We start from the raw sequence: 26,448 nt of genomic DNA on the forward strand, positions 1-26,448 counted from the left end.
GAGACACTCAAGAATAAAACACAGTATGGTTTTACTGGCAATGTGCCAGTAAATTACTTAAATTATACCAATTAACTTAAAATACATATTTATTAGGTTTGGGGCTGGGTATTAGATAACATAAAAGCTGAGTGTTTAGACCAACAAAAAGAAACATCTCCACCAAATCATGTCATTTAATATTCCTTGTTTATAAAAAGGATATAAAATAACTATTATACTAATATGTAAGTGGCCAAAAAATGTACAAGAAAAATATACAAGAATAAACCTTTGGTTGAAGTTTCTTTTTTTCCCAACTACCTAAGTTTTATTTATTTTCTTTTAAAATAGTTGTTTTTTAAAATTTATTTTATTTTATTTACACCATATAATTTCTTTGAAACCATTGTCATCACATATATTAACCTATGCATTCTCCCACAGTGGGGAAATGTAATGTAGGTATACTATGTCCTTGTGTATACAGGTGTGTAATGTGTGTGTATAGAATGTATTACACATACGTAAACACATGTTCTTGCCCTGCCCTCATTTAGCATGCTGTTGGATAAAGAGGACACCAATTAACTTAAAATACATATTTACTAGACTCTCCCTTTGAGAACGCAGCATTATTGTTGAAAGGCGGAAAATATACCAAATCTACAAGGAGTCTGTGGCATGCATAAGGGCAGTTATGGTTCCCTTTTGACATAATCTGGTTACAATAAAAACATTAAATCAATATGGCTTTTATGTTCTTTTTACTAATTGTATTTCCAACAATTTTAAATGTTAAGTTATAACTGAATTGGCAAATAGATGGTATTTTTTTCTCTCTGTGACAGAAATGAAGCATAGTTTTGCATTCAGGGACTATGTCTTTCTGTGACTAAAGAAGAAATCAACTGAAATCTACAAAACTATTGAATGTTAGCGCTAAGACCAGACAGTGATGTAATCTCTTTCATTTCAGACTAGAAACAAAAAGATTCACATCCTATCAACTGACCCAAATGTTCACCCATTTTCTCACATATACCAATGTGATTATGGTAAGAATTATTAGGTTGATTCCCTCTGCTTGATAAAGTATCAATAAATTCTTACAGCTGCATTGGGAGGATCCTTCTAGACCTCTCAAGCTTTATCTGTGGCACTGTAAATTTACTCAAAAACATTTATTTGGAGCATACTGTCTGCTAGATACTCCACAGGTAATATAAAAAAACAATCATTTTTTATGACTGATTGATTGATTATTATCTTGAGACAGGATCTTTGCTCTGTTGCCCGTGTTGGAGTGCAGTGTTGCAAACATGGCTTACTGCAACCTTGCCTTCCTCGGCTCAAACAATCCTCCCACTTCAGTCTCTAGCATAGCTGGGACCTCAGGAATGTGTCACCACACCTTCTGGATTTGTTTTGTTTTGTTTTGTTTTGTTTTGTTTTTGCCCAATGAAGAACCAGGTGCAGTCCCTACCCTCAAATTGTTCTCCATGGTTTAGAAAGTATACACATATAAACATGTTATTATAATAGAGTAAGAGATATTAGAAGTTTATTCAGTATGCTGCAGGATTCACTGAATAAGATGCATATGAAAGTCACAGTACCATGAAATAATCCAGGCTTTGGGGGAGCAATATGAGGAATTTCATAGTGTTAATACACACACAGAGGCATGGAAGTTGGGATAGAATAGGTAGAGAGAGGAGGCTACAAACAGGAAGGAATCAGTTCATAAAGAGCTTTGCTCTGTTTAAAAAGCTTGGCTCTAAGCAGTAATAAGACACTCAGTAGTCTATATTTCAGAATCGTCTTGCAAGCAGTGTAAAAATTGCAGGTAGGACTTGAGTGTTTGTTCCATAAACACAAATCTATCCATTTAAACAAAGGGACCCAGTTATATAAACACACATGCTCCTTTTTACAGAAGGACTGGAGAGATTCTCTTTGCTGGGGAAGCTGTTGTGTTCTTACTAACCTCTGGGAAAAATTTCTTATCCAAAGTCATGGGAGAGAAGGTTAATTATAATTACTTTAAACAATAGTAAACAAGTATCATTTAAAAAATCACACAGGACCGGACGCAGTGGCTCACACCTGTAATCCCAGCACTTTGGGAGGCCAAGGCCGGTGAATCCACGAGGTAAGGAATTCAAGACCAGCCTGGCCAATACGGTGAAACCCTGTCGCTACTAAAACTATAAAAAATTCGCTGGGCATGGTGGCGCGCACTTGCTGTCCCAGTTACTCGTGAGGCTGAGGCAGGAAAGTTGCTTGAACCTGGGAGACAGGATGAGCGAGCCGAGATTGTGCCACTGCACTCCAGCCTGAGCCATGGAGCCAGACTCAGTATCAAAATAAAATAAAAGTCAGAAATTGAAAGAAAATCTGCTTTAGAAAAGCAGACACAAAAACTGATGAAGAAAGATAAGATTACAAGATGATGGCTTTTCATGTTTTTAACTTTTAGGATGTTTATTTATCCTATGTTCTAGATGAAAAACCCACAGTCCATGACGGTTTATTAGGTAACACAGGCCTTCTCCCCTTCATTAATTAGTGAAAATGCATTCTACGGAAAAAAAGATGGAGTGAACTTTGCACCTATTATACTGTTGACCTTACTTTTTGATGCAAGAAAGGAAGTACAAAAAAATCGAACAGTGAAATTGTGGGTTAAAATATTTCAACTGCTATTTAATATAATTTTTGGCATTTGGCAAATATATTTAATTAGTCTTTTTAGTAATTACTGGGATTTGCTGGTGGTATGATTTAAATATACTCTGTTACTGTAACTACTTTCTGAGAACCTTTGTAAAATCCTGTGTTGTTCCCCTCTTTAATTGTAATACTAATTGAGGAAGCATGTCCGGTAAAGCATAAAGACAATTCTGCTGAAGATAAATTTTATAACATTGAGCTTTTTGGGAAAATCTGACATCATATAACTACAATTAAATGAAGAACCAAATTAGTGTTTGGCATAGCAGCTTCAGATGAAATATATTTGAAAGACAAAACAAATAATAACGACAAAATCCATATGATCAAACTAATGTATGTATAAAAAGAGCAGACCTGGCTCTAAAAGTACAAATCATTCTCTCATTCACCTCAAATTTTATTTAGGAATTTTCCCCATTATTTACATCAATATTTTGTTTGATATTTATAGTGTACTTTATATACACAAAATCAAAATCTTAACAAAAATTACCAGGGATATGATATGCTTAAGGACAAGAAATTGAGAATTAATTGAGAATTAATAAAGGTTGACTAGTTCCAAGTCATACAAAGGCTAGACTTAACCCCAACAGAATTGAAAGATTGGGTTTTAGAGGTCTTGCAATTCCAAAGGTAATGTCTAAAGGCTTCACGGATGCACAAATGTCAGCGTTTTTTTGTTTTTTTTTTTTTTAATTATTATTTTTATTTTTTCTCAGGGGCAGTCACCTTTGGCTATTTAAAGTTTTATTTTAAGTTCCAGGGTACTTGTGCAGGATGTGCTGGTTTGTTACATAGGTAAATGTGTGCCATGGTGGTTTTTAGCAGTTATTTTAATTTAAAACTAGAAAGGAGGAAAACTATATGAAGATAAGAAGCCAGTTGGTATGGAGACAAAAAAATTGGAAAGATCTGTAAAAATTTGTATGAGTGCTTAGAAATAAGAAACAAGTAGAATGGTGATTTGTGTTAAGTTAATATAATTTAGATGTAGTAGATATTGGTGTATCTGTGGATAAAACGAAAGGATTTCATTCTGTGATGTATGTGCCAATTTGGAAATATTCTAGCTCACATCTAGGCATAAAGATTTTTTTGGATGCTTTGGCCATATAATGAGTATAAGGACAGATGGCAAAAATACTAGATAATCAGCTATAATTTATAGTAATCTTCATAAATCCTCTCTAGATTTTGGCTAGCCTGCTTTCAAGGAGTTCTTGAAATTGCAGGTTTACTTGAGAATTTTAGTTTGCCTTGGGGCCTCTATGGAGGGATCCTGAGTACTTTCTTGCTCCTATAGTTCTTTTGGGCCTTCCTTTTAAAGAGACTTGGAGTTACAGAAATGTCCTAAACATGACCAGCCTGCACAAAGATGGAAATTCTTATGAATTGCCATAGGGGAGACTCCAATTGTGAATGGTTAGAAAGTCATTCAAGATTTCCGCAATTCCTCCTAGAAGTCCCAGATTTCTGAAAAGATGTCAAAATCTGAACAAATGCAGTAGATGGTTGATGGACTTCCTAAAACAATGTTAGAGAGTAACAGATTCAGCATATCTTTGACCGGTATTTTCCAAGCATAAAAGAAAGACACAATGGATAGAAATCAGACTGAAAAAATGTTAGAATTTTAATACAAATGGGACAAAATTATCCCTAAGACTTTCTGAGTTACTGATGCACATTGATACTGAGTGGAATACAGGATCTTCCACTAACACCTTTCATCCCCTGCTCTGTGCCTGGTGAGTTCAATATTTATTGACTGCATCAACTAGGCTCTATTGCTTTGTGGTTTCCTGTTAGTTCAGGTAATGGGAAATACCAGCAGAATATTAGAAGACAGAAGGAAAGAGGATATGTGTTATTTATTTCCCTGGCTATCTGCCAGTGCACATGCTATCACATGTTGGTTTTCTTTACTTGAGGTTAGGTTCTTATTGGTGGCCGTCTTCAACAGTACAAGTCTTTCTGGGTTCTGATAACTTCATCAAGCCAAGGTGTGGAAGTAGCTTCCAGTTAGCCCAGGATGATCCTCGATCCTTCACTCTGTCCATCCTCTGTAAACAGTCAATATATTAAGCTCTCCTCTATTAAGAACGCTCCTTTCGAGTGTGGCGTCAGTTGCTGACAAGAGCTTGACTGATAAACATGCCCTGGATTGTCATGTGATTATTATGTCAGATGGGCTAGTGATCTGCAGACAAATATCATGTGCTTATTGCATGACAGCCACCAAGGGTATCCCTAGTGAGAGTTAGTGTGAATAAATATAATTATTTTTAAAAGTTAATGATGAATATTGATTATTTCAGTACAGAAAACATTTCCTTTGCCCTAGGGTTCCTATGCAGCATGCTCATAATTTAGACTGCCCTAGTTAAAATTGGTATGACATGTGCATCCTGGTTACCTTAGAGATCGTGTCTCCTAAGTAGAGAGTGCCAATTGTAGTGTGTAGGGGTGCTCAGAAATAGCATCTGTTTTTGAACTCCAGGAAGATACAGAAGTGGGGAGTTTTTTCAGGAATCATCAACTGTAGCTTCCCCTAGGTTACATGGTCATACATACCAACATATTGTTTTTTTGGGGGGAAATAGCTTATTCATCTATTATTCTCACATCCTGGAAGACTAGTAAGCCTGGAGCTTTTCATTTAAATATCATAGAATTAAGCAGTAATTTGAAAAAACAGACCTATGGATAAATATATGGTAAAATACATATTAATTGCAGCATGTAATTACGTAGAATATAATCACCTCTGTGGTTGTTATGGGCCAAACAATAGTAGAGATGCAAGGTGTGCATGAAGAACAAACAGTGTCATTCAAAGGCCAGAGACTCAGAATGCACTCAGCAAAGAAAGAGGGTCACATGCTATTCGCTGCCAGAGTAGCTACGAACACATCCCTATTCCCTCAAGATTCTATCTTTTACAATGTGAAATGCCCATTGTACTTCAGTGGTACTTTAGTAAACTAGTATAGTGATAACTCTACACCCTACAGCTGTTTTAACAAATATTTTACATTTTCCTTAGTGAGACCATACTAACATGTTCTTTCTCTAATGTGATTTTCAATTCTAGTTCAAAGTTGGGGTTTCAGGGAAGACCCTGGCACTGGTTCTTTTGATGGTATCTGTTGTGGCAAAGAGACTCTAAGGTCTTTCCTGTGGTCTCTTTCTCCTGGTGTCCAGATTGTATAATCCTGCCCCACTGAATGTGGGCAGGACCTGTGACATGTTTTTAACCAGCATAACTTGGGAAAGATGATAGGATTTTACTCTCTTGATTATGAATCATTATATCAATTTCCACCTTGCTATCAGACTGGTAATAATAGAAGATGCCCCTTTCCCTTGCTGGTTTTAAGGAAGCAAGCTGCCATATTGTGAGAGGGCTTATGGAAAAAGCTACAGTCAAGGAACTTCAGGCAGCTCCTGGAGCTGAGAGAAGCCTCTAGCCAACAGCCAAAGCCAAAGCCTTCAGTCTTACAGCCACAGAAAATGAATTCAGCAAACAACTTGAGTACATGGAAGTGAATCCATCACCAGTCAAGCCTCCAGATGAGAACCAAGCCCTTGTTGACACACTCGTTGCATTCTTGCAGAGGACCCAACTATGACATTTCCTACCTTAAAGTGAGAGATAAAAAATAAATTTTGTATTAAGCTGCTGAGTTTCTTACGTATCACAGAACACTAACAAACCTGCCCAATACATACGTGGTTAATAAACACTGACTGAGGACCACGAGCCAACCATTATTCACAGTATTTAAGATGACTGCAGAAGCCAGAAATCCATGCACAATAGGGAATCATGCAGGCAAATTCATAGGTGGTAAAAGTGGCTAAAAATATCAAATGGGTAAGATGGTTCCTTTCACACGCAGACAGGGAAAACTATTTACGATGTCTAACGACTGTTCTACTTTAAGTAGATGTGAGAATGAAACAGACTTTGAAGGAGATTTACAGAATAGTATTGAAATTTTTTATCAAGTTCTATCAATTAAAGTTTGATGCCATATGCATGTATTTTTGCCATTCTGCCATCCAGGATAAGAAATTGCTATTTTCTGCCATACGAGGGTGTATATTCTTGCCACTATATCCTGTAACATCAGGCAGAGATAAAACTTCACAAAACTCAGCAATGCTAAAAGAAAATCTGTGACTTGCCTTTGTATTCACTATCCACTGGCCTACATCTCTAGAAATCTATATCCAATTTATACCAGATGGTTGGTCACAGTCTTAGGTGAAATTTTCAGCAAAATTTGAGTGTCTAAATTTTTTGAATGAAAACATTAAACACAACAGATGACACTAACGGGCAGAAAGAAAAGAAGTTAAAATGGGGGATGCAGATAGCATGGGTATTTTTTTTTAAAGCGGCAATGCTATTTGAACACTCTTGCTAGTTCTTAGGCTTTTTGTTTTTTTTCAATATCTGAAGCATTGGGGGTTTACATCAAAGTAACAAAAGAATGACTAAACTCAGATGAAGCCTTTCTGAAGCAGTAATTAATATATGAGGCCACTGACACTAGAATTAATCTTGGAAACCACTCTCAAGGTGATGGGCAAAATAAATGTGCCATGGAAATGCCCCAGAATGCTGCACTGACATTGTTGTGTCCTATCATTGATCATTGATGATAGCAAAAAAGCAATCACTCACAAGGCAGAACTAATAATAGACTTCAAATATGGGAGGAACCTTACTTCTATGTTTGGTAACAGTCTGTGTTTAGCAAATAGTTTTTTTGTTTTTTTGTTTTTTTTACTGCCCCAGAGGACAAAAGCAACAATTCTCCAGGCCTGCTTCTCTGTCTTTCCCTGCTGCATTGCAGGCAGCATTGGAGGGCAGTTAATTAACTATAATGACCAACGGTACAGGCACTGTAGGCAGAAGCAACTCTGCCCGATCCAAGTACCCAAGTGGACTCAAAATTCAGGGAATACTTAGGTATAACAGGTTTGGGGATATATCCACTGTTTTTTCCAGGGGTGGTGAAGGTGCCATGGTTAACATTGGTTCAATCCTTAGGGTCCCACTAATTAAACCATTTATTTCCTTCACAAAAGGGCCTCTAGTGGCCTGAAGTATCAGTGGCAAGCTGGGGTTCCCAGATAAAATGGATCTTTGGTTTGGTGCATCTTGCAGTTTACCCAATCTCAGTGTGAGACGGGACTCTGAGTGCTCCCTCACTCTTGAACCCATGGCTGCTGCATTTTTGTCTTCTTGATACCTTCTGATTTTTATTATCAGTACTTGTTGTAGATAACAAACATTTTTCCATAATAAGTAAATCATAAGCTTGAAGTAATACTCAGAGAGGAATGATACCTGTGTTTGGAATTAAAGAGTAAAATAAATAACTGTTTGGTCTATACTATAATCTCATTTTTTTTTCAACCTGGACGCATTTGAATTTCTCATGAGCGAAGCTGATATCTTTGAATAAAACTTTGCCATGATCTTTCGTTCTCATAATCTGAACAGAAATGTGCTTATGTTGTGTAAAGTGTATTCCTTCGATTGTATAAGTCTCCAAATATTTGTCAGTAATATTTTTTCTTTCAGTCATGTGCTTAAAAATGCTACCTTATAGTATACCTTTTTCCTCTGAACTTTTCTACATATTAAATCCAGTTTTGTAAAAGTATTAATATGAACGATACATATGTGATTGCCTAGAGTGATAAGATCACAGTCAATCCAGGGAAATCATTGTGTTTGTCTAGAGATTCCTTACCAGGAATAATCTAAAGAGGAAATATGTGTGTTTATTTATGGTAATAACAATACAGCTGCCCAGCAATCAAGTTAACTTGACTGTCATCTTTATCAAGCAGTATGTTTACACAGGAGACAATCTGAGGAAGGAGAAATCTATATTGTATATGAACATGACGAAAATGTATTTCTAAACACATTGAGTCTCTAATGTCTGAAGTAAGATGACTACTTAAAACATGATGTTTAGAAAGGTGTCGATTATACAGGACACATTTAAGACTCAGTCATTTCCACCTTTCTCCAAAATCACTTTTTCAACATTATTTATTCTAAATATAGAATACAATATTTATTTCATTGAAAAGAGATAAAAGATTTTGCTATTTATAAGTGTGTGTTTAGGTAAGTAGGTGGACATGTGAGTATATATGTGTATAAATGAGTAGAATGAGAATTACTTATGGATTTAAAAAAGTATTGTAACTATTTAAAATCGATTTGTCTAAAAAAGAATAAGCCAGGTTTATTTTAACTAAATTAACCAGATAGCTTTTTAAAAATTAAACATTCCATCAATCATGAACGTGTCAGAGGCGTTTAAACTAGAGAAACTCCATCTTGAATGGGGGCTGGATAAAACGAGGCTGAGACCTACTGGCCTGCTTTCCCAGATGGTTAAGGCATTCTAAGTCACAGGATGAGATAGGAGATCACCACAAGATACAAGTCGTAAAGACCTTGCTGGTAAAAACAGTTTGCAGTAAAGAAGCCAGCTAAAGTCCACCAAAACCAAGATGGCCACAAGAGTGACCTCAGGTCATCCTCACTGCTACACTTCCACCAGTGCCTTGACAGTTTACAAATGCCATAGCAATGGCATGAAGTTATCCTACATGTTCTAAAAAGGGGAGGCATGAATAATCCACTCTTTGTTTAGCATATCATCAAGAAATAACCCATGTGGCTGCTCTGTCTATGCAGTAGCCATTCTTTTATTTCTTCACTTTCCTAATAGACTTGCTTTTGCTTTACTCTATGGATTTGCCCTGAATTCTTTCTTTCGTGAGATCCAACAACACTTTCTTGGGTGGGGTCTGGATCGAGACCACTTTGTTGTAACCAAAACATTTATTTTCATTTCTTTCTAATAACTTACTTTCACTTAAAGAAGATGAAGAGAATGGAGCTTCAAAAGGACTGTTCAAAGTACGTTTGGATATAATAATTACCCTCCTTGCTGACTTCAACAAGTATACTTAGATCAACTTAGATAAACTACCAATTTTACACCATAAGCAGAAAATCAGGGGCACAAAAAAGAGAAGACTGTTTTGTTGTTATGGAGGTGAAGAATGCCAATAAGTAGAAAGAAAGTAGAATTGGGTCTTCCCTCTGCTAAATGATTATAGGAATGTGAAAGAATTGGGCCTTAAAGCACAAGCAGAAGGGCTTGAGGAATTTGCTTTTAACTGCCAAAAAAGGAAAGAGTTGCAGCATTTAAAAAAAAAAAATGCTTACTAATGCTTTCCCACAGGGCTTGCCCAAGGCACAACTCTGAGACTGCCTCCATACCAATGTGAATAAAATTACTGTGCTAATTTCCCCCAAAATAGTTGCATTAAAAATACTACATTTCACTGAGGAAGGCAGTAAAATATATTTGTAATATACATGGGCTATGGAATGAGCTCTGGGTTCCAATTCCAGTTCTTTCTCTTTTCTGTTTGTGTTCCTCAGTCATGTTACTAAGCCTTTATAAGAATCATCTAAAGATGGGGCCAAACAGATATTCCTCACATGATTGATTTGAGAGAATATATGTAAAACCAACCAGCCCAGTACTGGTTAAAATGGGGGATATGGTCCTGGTTTTACTCCATTAAAGAAATGTAAGGCTCCCACAGCAGGTGATTTTTGAGGCCCCACTCCAGATCCAGAGCAATGAGGCTGGTAACTAAAGCTTCTTAAATGGTTGTTTGACCCACCCCCTAAATGACTTAAAAAATGCTAATGTTGAATCACAAGTACAAACACCTATAGCCATCTTTGCAAAGTCATCTGGGTAGCTTCATGGGATTTGGGACAGGAGTCTGCAGGGAGCTAGAACCCAAGACTCCCAAGTTACGTCATCCAGCAATGTTGACCAAGTTCAAAGTACTTTCAGATTGACAACTTGCTCAAATGCCATAGCAATCCCATCAGTAGATAGTATTCTTCTCATTTTAAACATGAAAATGTTGAGGAGCGGGATATAAAGTGGCTCTTAATGGTGGTGCTGGGATTTTACCCAGTATTTTGGATTCAGAGTCAATGGACGTTTTCTACTGTGCCCCCACTGAGATCTACTCTATGGTTACAAATAACAATGTATGGTGGCCTAGTAGTGACGGTATTATATATATAATGGACCATAAATAACCAAAGTATTTTCTCCAAGACACTGCGACTATTAGTAAGAGTCCCTTTGTTGTAATTATAAATAATTAATACATAGTAGCCACCAAAACCAATGAACAACAGCACTAACCATAAACTTGGAGCCATACTTTCCCAAGCGCTGCTAAAAAGATAATTTTACTTATCCTTATGTCAATGAAAAGAAAGGTTATCTTGCTGAATTTTATGATTTATTCTTTGGATAGAAAAACTCAATTCTCCAGGTTCCTTGGTAAACCTGTGTATTACTGTTGAGATCAGTACCATTGTTAACCTTTCCTTTGCCAGCAAATAGCAATTACAGGATAACTAGAGGGTAATTCTAGGGCTTTGTGTCTTTGAACGCAGGAGTAATTCGAACCATTCTAACTGTAAATATGAATTGTTTAACATATGCTTTCTGCAGAGTAGAAATACATTTTAATGATTTATTTCACCTCCTTAAATGCACGATTTTCCCTTTTTTAGAATCAAGTGATTTCATAAATATAGAAAGTTTAGAACACTAGTAAGAAAACTTGAAATAAATCAAGAAACATTTTCTTCATTTAAACATGGCTTAAATTGAGCATAAAGCAAGATTCTCAGAAACATTGAATAATTGCATGATGACTAGATTTTTTTTCTTTTTCAATGAAATAGATAAAAATATTCAGTGCTTCCATTTATAAACCATTCAAGCTGTAGTTTAAATTACTTAAATTGTTAAATAAGTGAAAATGCAAAAATTTTAAATGGAAATTTCTTCTACTTTTACTACTCGTTTCTTTCCCTTTCTCTTAAGCACTATTTATTACATATCCTGTCTCTATATTTAGTTTCCAATCTCTGCTTTCTACTTATTTGTTCCACCTCTCTTTTCTTTCTTCTAAATATTTACAGTGAAGCCCAAGTATATGTAATCTATTTGTTTACGCTATTTTTCTTCTTCGAATATCTGTCTTCTTTCTTTATTATTTTCAGTTCTTCCCTTACTTAGTTGCTTTCATTATGACTGCACTTCATACTTTCTCTTTCCCACTCCATTAACTGAAGTTTCTCTCATAACTATCCCAACACATCTCATTCCAATACTGAGTGGTTATTGTATTATTCATTCTCTCTGGTGTTAACAAAATCATGGTTCCACATGAGGTGGAGTTTGGGAAAATGAATCAACCACTCACTGCTCACTGACCTACTCCACTGATAGGCTAGAGGTCACACTAAATGATTAAATAAAACAGTATATATCTTAGAAAAATTATCTTGTAAAAATTCAGTCTATAGATTTATATTTGCTCTTCTGCATAAAAGCATACCCATTATTTAAGACTTGAAATTTCACTCCATGTACGTCCATAAAGACATAATGTCTTTATGTCTACTTACTACATACAGAAAAAAATATATATTTTTAAGACCCCAAATAACTTGAAAGTGTTGAAAGTTCATTTTTATTCCTTATACTCCGTAATAAAACGTCTAACAATTTGCCTAAGAAGCTACAACCTACAGTAGTAAAGAAACACTATTAAGCAGTAAAATAAAGAAAATTTGAAAGTCAGGCACACAACCCAGCATGCTTTAAATCTTACTTGTTCTTTAGATCCCACAGGTGTTCTCCAGACGTCTCCCTAAACAAAGAAGAAATGTGACAACAATTAAAATGTGAAAACGATGCTATTAAAATATTGCTCGTTTAGGTGATGCATGTTTATATTACTTAGCTAGTGGAAATGTCAATTTCCAACAAAAAGTAAAATTGTTTGTATTTTGACTTTTCCTTTCACACTTATTGTTGTAAAAAAGCAATTTATAAAGTCTTCCTTTTAAAGCAACAAGGAGCAAAACATATTATGATCCTGGAAAAAGAAATGATAGTTTCCAAATATTAAATGTATTCCCTAATCAAAGTTAACATGTGGTAGGATAGAAATAACATATAGAACCATCAAGTGTCAGTAAATAAAAACAAAATTGTGCTAGAAAAGCCTATGAGGAATTCTTACAAAAGGGAGTATTTTTTGTACTGAAAAACTTTGTTAGGATTTTAATTTCTTGGTAAACATAAAAAAGCCCATTGAGTTTCTTTAAACAACATTATAGAATTTCTATTATAGAAAGACAAAATCTCCCAGACTATAATAATAATGTTAGAAATGAAAGAAAGAGGCCGGGCATGGTGGCTCACGCCTATAATTCCAACACTTTGGGAGGCTGAGGTGGGCAGTTCACAAGGTCAGGAGTTTGAGATCAAACTGGCCAACATGGTGAAACCCTGTTTCTACTAAAAATACAAAAAAATTAGCCAGGTGTGGTGGTGGGCACCTATAGTCCCAGCTACTCAGGATGTTGAGGCAGAAGAATCGCTTGAATCCAGGAGGCAGAGGCTGTGGTGAGCCGAAGCTGCACCACTGTACTCCATCCTGGCAACAGAGCTAGACTCCGTCTCACAACAACAACAACAAACCTGAAAGTTTATTATTAATATAATTTTTTATCAAGGGTGAGAAAGATACAAGTCCATGAAAGTGTTGTAGTGTTTCAAGAGTTTTATAATTTATAAGTAACTCTAAAAAACGGGCACCTATGTTGGCACTTTCTCAATGATTTCTGTTAAACTTGTTCACTTTTTTTTTCTTTTTGAAAGAGTGGAAATGAAGAAATTAACCTGGGCTCTATGTGAACAGCTGAGGCAAGTGGAGACATTAATTCATTTCTGTAAATTTCTAGAAATTAGTAACTGATCTTGAGTTACATAAAGCTTATCAGTGGTGCTCTGCAGACATGGGAGGGGAAGGGAAGAGGGAGATATTAAAGGTCCATAAATAAACTTTTGGAGCTGATGGATACGATTGTTATCTTGAGTGTGCTCAAGAATTTCTAGGCAAATACTTGTGTCTAAACTCATCAAATGGTATGCTTTAATGCATGCAGTATATTGTATGATTATTATACCTTAATAAACCTTCAAAAAGTGTAAGGATGTGAAATATACATTTAATGTAGAGCATAAAATGCATGGATAAATCATTCAATAAATGAATAGGAGTTGGTATTCTTGTGAAGATTATGCTGAGGAGACAGTGATAGGAAGTGGAGGTGAAATTTTTTAAGAAGGTTTGGACCACCACATTAACAGTTGATGTAAAAGATGCGGGATGGATTTATGATACAGTTAGAAGGTACAATGAAAAGGCTGGCTGAGGCACTGAATAAGACAAAATAAGGAACCAAGAATGATGGCCAGGTTTCTGGCTCGAACAACTGGGTGCATGTGCTGCCATCTGAGATGGGGAAGACTGAGAATATAATAAGATTTAAGTGGAATAGAAGAATTCCATTTTGGACATATTATATTTGAAATGCTTGTGAGACAATCAAATGGAAATGTTCAGTTGGGTGAGGGTTTCTGGAAGCCAGAGGATAAGTCTGAGTTACACAACTAATTTTGAGACTTGCCAGCATATATCTAAGAGAGTGAGTGGCTGTCATGAAGTGGACAAAAAGGTCATTGAATCAGAATAGATAAAAGCGCCCAGAGTCAGGATGCTAGATGACGTATTTACTTGGATGTGTATATCCTCTAAATAACCAGAATGAGATTGAAAAAGAGTTCTCGGAGCCAGAAGCTAATTTTAATTATTTCTTGTGTTTTTTTAGAGACTGATGCTGATGTTTAAATATTCACAGTGTAGGTAGCACGTAAAAATATAATATTTTAGCAATTAGTCTAATGTGCTGCCAGTTTAACCTTTAAATTGTCTTCAAAGGTCTGTGGATGTCGAATGATTTAAAAGTATTTTAAATCACTTCTCCTAAAGTACATCTCTTAAATAAACACATCTTTTGTGACATAAACACCTTAAAAATCAAATTAGAAATGAAGTACAGTTATATGCTGCATAACATGCCAGTCAACAACAGACTGCATATGACAGTGGTCTCATAAGATTACAGTAAAGCTGAAAAATTCCTATTTCCTAGTAATGTGGTAGCTGTTGTAATGTATAGCACAATGAATTACTCACAGCATGTACAATCATGTATGGTCCATAATATTAGGTTGGTGCAAAAGTAATTGCAGTTTTTGCCATTAAAGAAATGGCATTAATACTTGATAACAAATGACTGTGTTCCTGGTTCGTGTATTTTCTATATTATGCTATACTTCATATTGTTATTTCAGAGTGTACTCTTTATTTAAAAAAATGTTAATTACAAAGTGGTCTCAGGTGGTATTCTAAAATAAGGCATTGTTATCACAGGAGATGACAGCTTCATGTGTGTTATTGCCCTTGAAGACTTTCTGGTGGGACAAGATGTAGATAGAGAAGACAGTGATACTGATGATTCTTACCCTGTATAGGCCTAGACTGATGGCTGTATTTGTATCTCAATTTTTAGTAAAAAAATATTTTAAGTACACAAAAAATTTAATAATAAAAATGTAGATATTAAGAATAGAAAGAAATGTTTCTGTACAATTGTACAATGTGTGCTTTAAGCTGAGTGTTACTACAAAAGAGTCAACAAGTTCAAAAAATGTTTATCAAGTAAAAAGCTTAGCTTACAATAAGAACACATGGACCCAAGGAGGGGAACATCACACACTGGGGTCTGCCGGGGAGTGCGGGCGGTTGGGGGAAGAAGATTAGGACAAACAGATCATGCATGTGGGGCTTAAAACCTAGATAACAGGTTGATAGGTGTAGCAAACCACCATAGCACATGTATACCTAAGTAACAAACTTGCACATTCTGCACATATATCCCAGAACGTAAAGTAAAATAAAAATAGAAGTGAAAAAATATATAAAAAGAAACGTTAGCCTACAGTAAGCTAAGATTAATTGATTACTGAAGAAAGAAAATATTTTAAAATGCATTTGCCATAGCCTAAGTGTGTACTTTTCATAAAGTCTATAGTAGCGTGCAGCCTTGTCCTAGTTCTTCACATTACTCACTGCTCACGTGTTGATTTACCTAGAGCAACTTCCAGTCCTGAAAGCTCCATTCATCATAAGTGCCCTATGCAGGTGTAGCATTTTTAATCTTTTGTACCATATTTTTATTGTATCTTTTCCTTGTTTAGTTACATTAGACACAGAGACACTGGCCATTGTGTTAGAGTTGCTTATGATATTCAGTACAGTAATATTCTATACAGGCTGTAGCCTAAGAACAATAGGCTATACCACATAACCTAAGTGTGCAGAATCCATCTAGGATTCTGTAAGTACATTCTGTGATGTTTGCACAGTGACAAAATTGCCTAAGGATGCATTTCTCAGAACCTATTCTTCTTGCTAAGTGATGCATGGCTGTATAGAGCTTCACTAAGATTTTCAAAGAAGTCAACATAATTTGCAGAACTTGAATACTCTTTCTTTGCAACATGTGCATAGAATATGGAGAAACTGTAATATGATTTTCTGAAGGTAGCTGTAAAATTTACATTGGAATACTAAAAAATCAGTTGCTTTTACATGTTCATAGAGATCAATCACAGAAACAAGGCAAACAATATTGGAATTACAGTGTATTGTTATAGAAGGAAAATAAAATGCAGAAATTTCATGGCTGGCATGACTGGCATTTTTCAAGGTAATGCTCAGCCTGAGAATAATACATGGTAGCTTTGATTTTGTTAGCTTCCTTTGGCTTTGAACATTAGGGGATGTTGGGATGTCAACATCCCAGATTTTTATTTCTTCATTGGTAAAATGGAACTAATACAAACAACTTTAAGGGTTTTGGTAGGAATAAGTGGGATAACGTGAATACAAATGCTTTGTACAGTGTAAAGTACTATAGACTGCACAAATAACACCATCACAACAGTAAGTGAGACATCATAGCTACATGTGGCACTTGATATTACTCAAAAGAAATATTCAGTGGATTCTCAGTTAAGGGGACGATCCAAGATGGCTGAATCGGAACAATTCCAGAGTGCGGTTCCCAGCAAGAGCAACGCAAAGGGTGAGCACCCACCGCATTTCCAAACAACTTTTCACTGCCTACAGACAGGAGATTCCTGGGCTGAAATTCATCATGATATTGGTCTGATGCAAAAATCTTCAATACAATACTGGCAAACCGATTGCAACAGCACATCAAAAAGCTTGTCTATCACGATCAAGTAGGCTTCATTCCAGGGAGGCAAGGCTGGTTCAACATACGCAAGTCTATAAACGTAATCCACCACATGAACAGAACAAAAGAGAGAAACCTCATGATTATCTCAATAGATGTTGAGAAGGCCTTCAACAAAATTCAGCAGCACTTTATGCTAAAAACTCTCAATAAACTAGGTATAGAATGAACATATGTCAAAATAATAAAAGCTATTTAGGACAAACCCACAGCCAATATCATACTGAATGGGCAAAAACTGGAAGCATTCCTTTTGAAATCCGGCACTAAACAAGGATGCCCTCTCTCACCCGCCTATTCAACGTAGTATTGGAAGTTCTAGCCAGAGCAATTAGGCAAGAAAAAAATAAAGGGTATTCAATTAGGAAAAGAGGAAGTCAAATTGTCTCTATTTGCAGATGACATGATTGGATATTTAGAAGACCCTGTCATCTCAGCCCCAAATCTCCTTAAACTGATAAGCAACTTCAGCAAAGTCTCAGGATCAAAATCAATATGCAGAAATAACAAGCATTTCTATACACCAATAACAGATTAACAGAGAGCCAAATTGTAAGCAAATTCCCATTCACAATTGCTACAAAGAGAATAAAATACCTAGGACTACAACTAACAAAGGATGTAAAGGACCTCTTCAAGGAGAACTACAAAGCACTGCTCAAGGAAGTAAGAGAGGACACAAACAGATGGAGAAACATTCCCTGCTCATGGTTAGGAAGAATCAATATCATGAAAATGGCCATACTGCCCAAAGTAATTTATAGATTCAAGGCTATCCCCAACAAGCTACCAACGACCTTCTTCACAGATCTGGAAAAAACCACCTTAAACTTCATATGGAACCAAAAGAGAGCCCACATAGCCAAGACAATCCTAAGCAAAAAGAACAAAGCCAGAGGCATCATGTTACCTGATTTCAAACTATCCTACAAGGCTACAATAATCAAAGCAGGATGATACAAAAACAGAATTTTCCAAGTTGTTACCAAGGTCCAGAAATAAATATCAACTCTTCATATATTAATTAATGTTTGTTTGTTTTGCTTTCTTTCTTTTTACTTTGTACACTTTGCTGAATATGAATTTTTGGCACACATGATAAACACAAAAGGTCTAGGACCTTCTTTTGGTAGATTTCTCGGACTGAAACATGATTCTGAAATATGATTCTTCCATCATTTCCATTCTTCTACTTATACTTAGTTGCTTTCTTTTTTTAATCTTAAATCTCAACTTTGATTTTTAGATACAAGAGATCCATGTGCAGGTTTGTTACATGGGTATATTGCATCCAGGCAGTGAGTATAGTACCCAATAGGTAGCTTTTCAACTCATGTTCCCCTCTCTCCTTCACCCATCTAAGTCCACAGTCTATGGACTGTAGACTAATGTGTTTATGTCCATATGTGCTCAAGATTTAGCTCCCATTTGTAAGTGAGAAAGTGAGGTATTTGGTTTCCTGTTTGTGAGTTAGTTTGCTTAGGATTATGGCTTCCATCTCCACCCATGTTGCTGCAAAGGACATGATTATTTTAGTTGCTTTTTTAATCTTATAATTTACTTTCTTTTCTTTTTTTCTCTATTTCCTGTGATAATTCACAGCTTTCTCATTATCTCACTTTTAGTTAAGATTAAATCATAATCATCATTTTATACCTTTCTTTTAATAAAAATAATATAAATTTTAATTTTGATTAAAGCAATTTAATATGATCACCATTGAAATGTACAACATACATTGAAGAAAAAAGAAAACAAAAGTCATTCATAATTCTATCACTGAGAGATGATTGCTACTGACTTTTGGGTATATAGCTACCTAGTCTCTTTTCTATACATTAATATATATATTATAAATTAATTAATGGTGTAATGTTTTCATTTTTTTACTTACTTTTCCATGAGTATTTTTAAATGATGTGAATGTTTTCCTACAATGTGTTTTGGTAGTGCATAGTTATTTCAAATTTTAATTTTATGGATGAAGTATAATTTGTTAGACCTGTCAAAAGGCATTGTTGGTTCTTTTTGTTGTTGTCGTTGTTTTTGTATAAACAGCCTTGTGATAAACATCCTTCAGGCTATAGATTTGCATGAATCATGATTAATTCCTCAGGATGAACTGCTGGATGCAGTTAAATCTGCATATTAAATTACAAAAATTGTAATATCTATTGCCAAATTACATTCCAAAAAGGTAGTAACATTTATCACTCCTATGAGCAAGATAGGAGAGTGCCAACTACTTTCACACAGAAGCTAATAGCAGATATTATCATTTAAAAATTTTTGCCAATGTGATAAAATCACATCTTTTATTCTTTTAATATGTGTTTCTTTGGTTATCAGTTCTGTTGAAAAGTTTTTATTTTTTTATTTGTATTTGTTAGTTTCTGAAATGCTCCTTCATGTATTTTTGTCTAGTTAACTATTGGAGCACATGTCTTCCACAATTAATTGTAATAACTTTTTATATATTAAGGATATTGATTATAAACATAAAGTTTTGATTAAAAAGACCAGTGATGACTTTAACATTTTTAGAATTAACATATGCCAAGATTCATCCTAAAACCCACGAGAAAGTTTAACAGCTTTTTTACTTCAACTAAATGCAAAAGTGATTATAAATAGTTGAATAAATTTAAGTAAAGTTTTATGGCTTCATTTTTACTACCTCATTTTCATTCAAATTTGAATCAATGTTGCATTTAGTTTATTGTTGTTTAGTCCCTTGTAAATTTTTTTGGATTGTTTACATAGATACATTTTTATTCACTATTCCATCAGTTACATTTTACTTTTTCTTTCCCTTGAAAGTTTGCAAGCATTTTTCATTGCTTTATTATTTTATTACTTTATTTTTCCTTTATTACATTGAAAGAGCAAGATGGTGTGACTAAACTTTTCTTGACATTTTTTTTCTAAAGAGGGAGGCTTTACTGGTATGGCTAAGATTAAGACAAGAGCCAGTCTGCAGTACCATCTTTGTGAAAAGTTTTTCTATGCTCTGATAAGCTGCCCAATGCTTTGTCTTAATGTTGATGTGACTTCTTTGGGCTCAGTAGCAAAACTGGGAATGCAACCTTAAAGGAATTCATGAGCAGATGTATATTCCTGTGTATATGCCTCTAGACTTTGATTTCAACAATTCTTATTCCCCCATAAAAGACTAGAAAATCCATGGAGCTTCAAAGATTGTAAACTGGCTAATACTCATTAATGGTTAGCAAATAAGTATGCCACAACCACAATGAGGAGAACGGAAATAAAATACATTATTATAATGCTTTATAATCTGTTCACTACCTCTCATAACATAATAATTTGGGAGTGGGTAAGGAAGATATTGTAATACAAGAAGCATGAGCTTTGTAGATATATTTAGTAGTCACATGATCTTGGGTAAGTCAATCTCTCAAAAAAGTCAGTCTCCTTTTCAATAAAATAGATATAAAAAAAAACAAAATAACACTTATCTTTCATAACTGCTATGATTAGAAAAAAGTAATGAATATTTAGCACTTAATATTTATCTCAACATTTATTTATTCAACACGTATATTTGAGCATCTACCAGGAGTTCTTTTCTAGACACTAGAAATTATAGTCTGCTCGGATATACATTTTATGCTAATAGGTAACAGGTAATAAATGACAAAGACAGATAGATAGATAGATAGATAGATAGACAGATAGATAGATAGGTGGATGGATGGATAATTTGAAATAGAACTAAGTGCTATAAAAAAGATTAAACAGGGTAAGGTGGTAGTGAATGGGTAGTGTTGGGTAATGCTATGGAGGATAGTCAGGAAGGCCTTATTGATAGCTGATAATTTGAGCTGAGATATTAACAAAAGAAAGAACAGCCATGCCAAGAGGAAAGGGGTAAAGAACTCTGGAAAAAGCAATAAATGTAAAGCCTATGGCCCAGGGACAAGCTTTAGTGCTTGAGAACACAAACGTACCCAGTGTCGTTGGATCATGGTGAGCCATGAAAAGCCTGGTTTAAGAGGAGTGAGAGAGAAGGTATAGGCCAGATGTTAGATTATGTAAGGCTCTGTAAGTCATGGTTAGTTGACCACAGTAAGGTAACAGAGAGCTACCAAGATAATAATGAGGAAGAAGGCAAGATCAAGCATATTATCCATTAAACAGCTTAAGAGATAGTGTATTTATTTGTCTAAATGTGACAAAGCAAGGTAGTCATGGAATCTGGTTTCCTGTCCTGGGTCTGTTTAGCTGTATTTTCTGTATGCTTTGTTGCTGCCTGTAATGGTAATTTTTTTTCTTTTAATCTTTTAAGCCCAAAGTTGATTACTGTTCTTGATGTTTTTGTTTCTATTTCTTTTTAAAGGCATTTGCCAGTTTTCTGCATTGATATTAATGCTGAAAAGGCATTTACGAGATTCAGTAGATTTTTGTAGGAATTATGTCTCTGAAATTCAAACTGCTTTATTTTCATAAGAATTGTGATTAACAGATACCTTTACAGAGTTCTCATTCTCTACCAACACCATGCTCCAAATCTGTTTTCTCTAAGCTAGGCTCTCCTACTCGGATATTTTAGCCTTATTAGCCAAAGAAAGCATGTTTCAATTCACATTCCAGGAAGGAATCTCCCCATCCAGAGCTTCCTCTCTTAAACCAACTTTTGTCTGTTTCAGCCTTCTGCTTGAGTGCTGATTTCTTTTTCCCAGTTATGGCTGTTCTCCTTCACTGGATACTCCCTTCTCTATCCTTGGCTCTGGCACCTGCTATGTCTGGTGTTCCACCCATTACTATTTCAGATTGTACCTCAGCTTTCTTGCATGACATCTGGCATACATTCTGAATTTTGTCCAGCTCATTTACTACCTGCCCGCTCTGCTTTTCCAGGTGGATTTGCCAAATGTAGCGATCAACCAAGAAAGAATTTACTCCCCGACAAGGCTCTCTGCCTGCATTTAAATTAACAATAACCTTAATTTTGAGAAGAATATACAACATGTACATTTGCATGTTAGACTTTATCCATTTGACAATAACTGTTATGTGGAAAATGAATTCTTAAAAATGCACATGTACACTGTACAAACACTCTAATTTTGTTTGTAGCGATATGGAAGTTTTAAAAGATACTGATTGAGTTGAATAAGCATTTTTTAAAAAATTACTCTTTTAAATATAAATTTTGGATTTTGGCATCAATATTATTAACAGGAAGAGTGTAATACTATTAAGTGTTGATGTGAGGCTTTCGACCAAATTAATTTCCCTAATTCCAGTTATTATACTGCATATTTGTATCATGAAATCTTCAAGAGCTATCTATCAAGAGGTCTCAATAAAATCAGAGTACATTTGAAAAGTCCTAACATGTATCATTGAGGTGATATGGGTTGTATGGAGGAATACACAGGCTTAAAGAGATAACAGGGTGTTTAGGGATGGTGAAGTTTGTGTATCTCTAAGTACGGATTTCATTTATTTTACATTTTACATAAGATCTGCTTTGTCAAACTTATCCTAAATTTTTATGTTATTGAGTCATGCCCTTCAAATTAACTGCCATTTTGTCTGCTAATAGTTCCTGTCATATAAAATGGTGATAACATTAAAAAAAAAAAAACTGTGATGAAAAAATTTTAGCCACATTTTGTTTCTTTACCCTCTGCACCAGGACTCATTACTTTAATCTGTAATTCTTTGGGTGAAATCTCATCAAGGGCTCCTTGTGTAAGTAAACATATCCCCCACCATCGCACTTCCCATTCCCTGACAAAGCATTTGCCACAGCCTTTCAACATATCCACAGAGTAATTGCAGAAAACCTCCCTATCATAAATTGATGTTGGATATCCCTTATCAAATCACTTTTTCCAACATGTTCTTTTATTAAATCTTCTAAATATGTTTCTGAGGATTCTTCTACACTGATAAGGTAATCAGACAATATTTGTTGGAGCTCACTAAATTATGTCTTCCGTAATACCATTATGCTCACCATATTTCAGCTATCAATATTCTCACCATTCCATATACAAATAAATCACAGAGCTAAAATTATAGCACGTCACTTGACTTTCTATTTAGTTTGTGTTAGTTTTATATTTCTGATATTTCATTTATTCTTCTAAAACAGAAATGTATTATATTTAGGAAAATAAATCTTTACTAAAATCCAGAAACCTAACTAACAATTAAATTGTTGACAGTATAGTGGGGTATCACAGTCAATTGATAAAACATATAAGACTTGATTAATAAGATCTATGTATTTATTTATGCTATAGTAACTCCATTTACTTATCACTCCATCAACAAATATTTACTGTATCTTCTCTGTGAAAGACATTATATTAAGTGATATGAGGCACAGAAAGAAGAATCAGTCTCCAAGATATTGGCAATCTGGCCAGGGTACAGTTCTCATGCATTAATTAGAAATAGTAGCACATGGGAAATGCCAGCTGAGTGGTACAGCTAATGCATCTCATGAGATGAAATCATAGTCCTGTGATTGCTGGGGAAGTTTGCCCAGGCAAGTGAGACTTTAAGTGAGAAAGACTTACATAATATTATTATTTAATTATGTTGGAAGGAGGACAGACATAAAAGTAGAGGCATGAGCAAAGAATGAAAATGGGAGGCACAAAATGTTTTGTAGAGCTGCATCGTCCAATATGGTAGCCACTAGTCACACTTGGCTATAGGGCACTTCAACTGTGGCTAGTAAGATTTGAGACATATGAAGCTGGGCGTGGTGGCTCGTGGCTGTAATCCCAGCACTTTGGGAGGCTGGGGTGGGCAGATCATAAGGTCGAGAGTTTGAGACTAGCATGAACAATGTAGTGAAACCCTGTCTCTACTAAAAATACAAAAATTATCCAGGCATGGTGGCTCGTGCCTGTAGTCCCAGCTACTTGGGAGACTGAGGCAGGAGAATCACTTGAACCCAGGAGGCGGAGGTTGTGGTGAGCCAAGATTGTGCCACTGCACTCCAGCCTGGACAACAGAGTGAAACTCTGTCTCAGAAACAAACAAACAAAAAAAGAATTGAGATGTATGACTGCAAAGATTCAGTATGAAAAATAATGTGAAATATCTCAATATTAGTCATTAATTATCACCTATTTAAAAGAGACTATTTTGGCTATATTGGGTCAATATAATATTATTAACACTAACCTCACCTATTTATTGTTACATTTTATAATATGGCTACTAGAAAAAATATAAATTACATACATGGTTCACATTTGTGATTTAAATTATATTTCTATTTGGACAGTGTCAAGTTATTGAGTAACTGTTGGAAGATTGAGGTTATTAAATATGTTTATTTAAGAAAAGGAATCAGTCTAAAAATTGCTGACTGGTTAGGAGAGGCTAAAGATTAGAAATACAAAAAATAATAACCGACTCAAAGCACCACACATGAGGTGAGAAAGGCTGGATAAAGCAGGTGGTAACGGGAAAAACTGGGTTGTAATATACACTTTTTTGTATGCCTTGCTACTTTCACTCAACAAAATATGATTTTAGATTATTCCTAGTGCCAGAGACATCACGAAAAAAGACTTTCAGAATAATTAACTCCAGTGACTGGGCATGGAGACAGGAAAAGGGAGGGATCAAATACACCTGAGACTATAAACTGAGGACCCAAGAGAATGATGATGGAATTTGGTGGGAAAACCTCTCTGATGAGGAGAGAGTTGTAAGTCCTGGAATGTACTGTAGTGGTGGAGGCTGAGGATGATTAATCTGTCAAAGGAATGAAGAATGTAAGGAACAGGTAGATGCTAAATCTAATATCATGGTGGGTCATCAAGGAGTAAGCGTACTTAAGACTTTGGTCAAACAGATGTGGAAGTAAAGGGGAATGGCTAAGTTGATGATAGAGATTTGATGATCATCTTGGTTGAATTGAATGTGGAATTCAAGGGTGACAGTACGATTTCAGGTGATGACTCACTGACAGTTCTTTGATGCAGAGTCAGGAACTGAACCATGGGGAATACTTGCTATTATTTATATTATTAATGCCTGGAAGGTCCTTGGCACCTAGTAGACTGTCAAATCATGTATGTTTAATGAATATAGTCATGTATCACTTAATGACAGGGACTGATTCTGAGAAATGCATTGTTAGGCAATTCTGTTGTTGTGTGAACATCACAGAGTGTGCTTACACAAACCTAGACAGTATAGCCTACTACACAACTAGGCTATGGGGTATAGCCTATAGCTTCTCGGTCACAATTTGTACAACATGTTACTGTATTAAATACTATAGTCAATTGTAACAGAACAGTATTTGTGTACCTAGACATATATAACCATAGAGAAAGTCATGTGTTGCACTATGACATTATGATGACTGTGACATCATTAGGAGATAGAAAATTTTCAGTTCCATTATAATCTTATGGGACCACCATTATAAATGTTGTTCGTCAGTGACCAGAATGTGGCATATACAAATTAATGAAAGTGTGAATATCTTCTTGAAGAAGCCTATAGTGTAGACAAAATTCATGGATAAATAATCAGAGTACAAACAGGAAAGAGACACCTGACCAAAGTACTCAGATAAAAACATATTAGGAGTTAGGCGAAAGAACAAAACATATCTCATAGAACGAATGGGACAAGGCTTCCTGCAGAAGCTGGTATTTGAGCAAAGGCAGACGGGTGGTGGAATTGGAGAGTGAACAACTGGGGCATTTTACTAAGTGGAAGAGTACCTATTGGTTTTATCTAGAGATTTTGATTCTTTTATATTTATTAAGGATAAACACATATTTTCCACGTCTGGTTAGGTTTCATTTGAACTCCTGTAATTTTTTTTCATTATAAAAAGCTTTCTTTCCATAAAAAATCTCTTAAAATATGTAGCCACACAGCCGAATTTTATTTTAAGGACAACGGCATTTTTACCTCCTGCTTTGTGTGAGGGTCTGTGGGTTGCAGGAGATGAGAAAAGAGAGTTCCCAGCTGCTACAGCTCAACAAAGCCCCTAAAAATGATGACTGCATCCATTTCCACCCAACGCCACATTCTGAAAGTGATCTTTTTGAAACGAGGATTGCAAATAGCTGCAGCTTCTTAAAACTGCAATTGCTTTTCATGGTGTGGCGTTGCTGTCTCCATGCTGACACAGCTCTCAGCACCGACATCAGCCTGCCTATGAACCGTTAAAGATATTTCACTCCCAACAATATAGAGTAAGATACAAAAACAGAGAGTCCTTGTTTTTAATAAGTTGAAATGGATGAAATGGGCAGTCATGAAGCAAAAATAATTATGAGGGAAGGCAATGGAGACAAAAATTAATGCCTCTCCCTCCCCCGCCCCCAAGGACTGCAGGCAATGTTCTGTACCTTTGGGTGGTGCTCTGAAAAGAT

General features: G+C 35.4%; 1 protein-coding gene across 38 annotated transcripts in view; it reads right to left on the bottom strand.

Annotated features, from left to right (window-relative positions):
* Positions 1-26,448, bottom strand: part of PTPRD (protein tyrosine phosphatase receptor type D) — a 2,307,989-nt gene that overhangs the window by 712,109 nt on the left and 1,569,432 nt on the right. For all 38 annotated transcript variants that reach the window (XM_074394799.1, XM_074394802.1, XM_074394800.1 and 35 more), the window contains one exon: positions 12,490-12,528. The gene's annotated coding sequence lies outside the window, so the exon portion shown is untranslated. The remainder of the gene's footprint in view (positions 1-12,489; positions 12,529-26,448) is intronic.

The sequence above is a fragment of the Saimiri boliviensis genome, chromosome 2, assembly GCF_048565385.1.
Source record: "Saimiri boliviensis isolate mSaiBol1 chromosome 2, mSaiBol1.pri, whole genome shotgun sequence".
Classification (NCBI taxonomy): Eukaryota; Metazoa; Chordata; class Mammalia; order Primates; family Cebidae; genus Saimiri; species Saimiri boliviensis.